This window comes from Mus caroli, chromosome 7 (assembly GCF_900094665.2).
Source record: "Mus caroli chromosome 7, CAROLI_EIJ_v1.1, whole genome shotgun sequence".
In the NCBI taxonomy this organism is placed as follows: domain Eukaryota; kingdom Metazoa; phylum Chordata; class Mammalia; order Rodentia; family Muridae; genus Mus; species Mus caroli.
The window spans coordinates 24,223,478-24,225,977 of record NC_034576.1 but is presented as its reverse complement, the minus strand read 5'-3'; positions in this window follow the sequence as shown (position 1 = coordinate 24,225,977).

Here is a 2,500-nt window from a genome sequence, read left to right as displayed (position 1 = left end):
AGGAAGTTCTAGGTCAGTCAAGGCTATATAGTGAGACCCTGTCTAAACATTAATAATAGTAATAATAAAAAATATTTTAGAATAAAAATGACTGCTTATGCATGAGTGTTCTATCTGCATGTATGCCTGCAGGCCAGAAGAGGGCACCAGATCTCATTATAGATGGTTGTGACTACCATATGGTTGCTGGGAACTGAACTCAGGACCTCTGGGAGAACAGCAAGTGTTCTTAAACACTGAGCCCTCTCTCCAGCTCTAAAAGTGACACTTTTCAAAAAGCCCTGGTTGCGGAGCTGGAGAGAGGGCTCAGTAATTAAGAGCACTTGTTGCTCTTGGAGAGGACTTGGGTTCCATTCTCAGCAGCCACATGGTGACGCATAGCCATTTGTAACTCCAGTTCTAGGACATAAGACACCCTCTTCTAACCTTTGAGGGAACCAGGCAAGTACACAGTGCACATATATACATGCAGGCAAAACACTCATACGCATAAAATAAAGTAAATAATAAATCCAAAAATACCTATAAATAAACACATAAACAAACAAATAAATAAGTGAATGAAAATGAAAAGCCAGTAGGTAAGATTTCAGATTAGCTTCTATGGCTCCTTGTATCCGTTTAATGGAGGTGGCGTTTGGAGTGGGTTACCCAGAGTTCCGAGGCTGATCACATTGGTGCTTAATTAGGGAGAGCGATGTGAAGAGTCAGGTCTTGGGTCAGGTCTTGGAGATTCCATGTATCTGGATTGGGGGGGGGGGTAGTTTGAAGGCTTTGATGCCTAGTTTAGAGGTTACCTGACCTTGAAGCTCAGATGATGATGAGATTACTGTTCACTAACTGGGGGTGGGAGAGTCTAGTGCTATTTTACTGTTTTTTAATTTTTAAAAAATACTTACGGGCTAGAGAGATGGCTCAGAGGTTAAGAGCACTGGCTGCTCTTCCAGAGGTCCTGAGTTCAATTCCCAGCAACCACATGGTGGCTTATAACCATCTGTAATGAGATCTGGTGCCCTCTTCTGGCCTGCAGGCATACATGCAGGCAGGGTGCTATATACATGATACATTAATAAAATCTTTCTAAAAATACTTTATGACATATATATGCATATAGATATACACACACACATACATACATACATACACACACACATACACACACACACACATATATGAGATTCTGTCCCCAGAGAGCACAGGCAGGTGGGCAGGTTTGGTGGCAGGCCCCTTTCCCCTCTGAGCTGGTTCACCAGCTCATGGTGTTTATTTAGTAGTGAGAGTGGCTTTATCACACGTGTGCCCAGGGGCCATGGACACCTCTGGACCTAGCTAACCCACTGAATGAGAAATATGAGTCCCTGATGCCAACATGGTGGGTAACTGAACTGAGACCCAGAGCGCCGTCTAAGGAACTGAGGCCAGTTTAGGGCACAGGACTATGGGAGTCCACAGTCCTAGTTTCAGGGCCTCATCAGTCTGTCTAAGGATGCTGATGCTTGGCTTGGGGCACATCCACTTCTTGGCGCTACTGTAATGATCTTAGAGTCTAGAGGACACCAGCCACTGCCCTGGTTAGGACAACAGAAATGGATTCTCCCTAGCCGGGTGTGCCAGCACACAAATGCAGTCCCAGCAGTTAGAAGACTGAGGTAGGAGGATTGCCGCAAGTTGGAGGGCAGCCTTGGCTGTTCCTGTCTGTAGCTGCAGCAGTCTGGCCCCACCTTCACATGGCCTCAACTCTTCTCTCCATCCTTGTCTTCCCCCCGTCCCTTATGTGAAGTCCATGCAAGGGAGGATATAAGAGGAACCCATCCCAAAAGCCTATCTTGTCTCAGCAGAGACCCCACTAATATGGTGGTTCTCAACCTATGGGTTGGGACCCCTTTTGGGTTCAAATGACCCTTTTGCAGGAGTCACTTAAGAGGATGGGGAAAACACAAACATGTACATTATGGTTCATATCGGTAACAAAATTACAGTTATGAAGTAGCAATGAAAATAAATTCATGGTTAAGGGCACTACAACATGAGGAACTGCATTAAAAGGTAGCAGCAGCATTAAGAAGGTCTCCTTAGCAGGTTCCAGGATCCTGGGGGACCAGTGTTCAGACTGCTCTGATGAAGCCTGAGGCACACATCCTAAGTCACCGTCCTGATGTTGTGTTCCAGACATCCTGGGGTTTGGATGAAGGGTAACTGACCTTGAGAGAGCTTCAGGCACCTAAAATGAGGGGCCCTCGACTTGCTTGCTTAGGGGCAGAATGGTGTTGAATGGGGGGCTAACCGTGTATGGTATAAGTTTAGTCTTTTTATTGAGCTTTGGAGTGTCTGAGGTTGGAAGGCTGGGAGGCTTGTGGGAGCACCTTCCCATGAGCTGGGGGACTGAGATAAAAACTCTGGGGTGGGTATTAGGAGAAGCTGAAGCCAAGGCAAGGGAGCACAGAGGGATCAAGACATTGTCCAAGCCGGGCGGTGGTGGCGCACGCCTTTAATCCCAGCA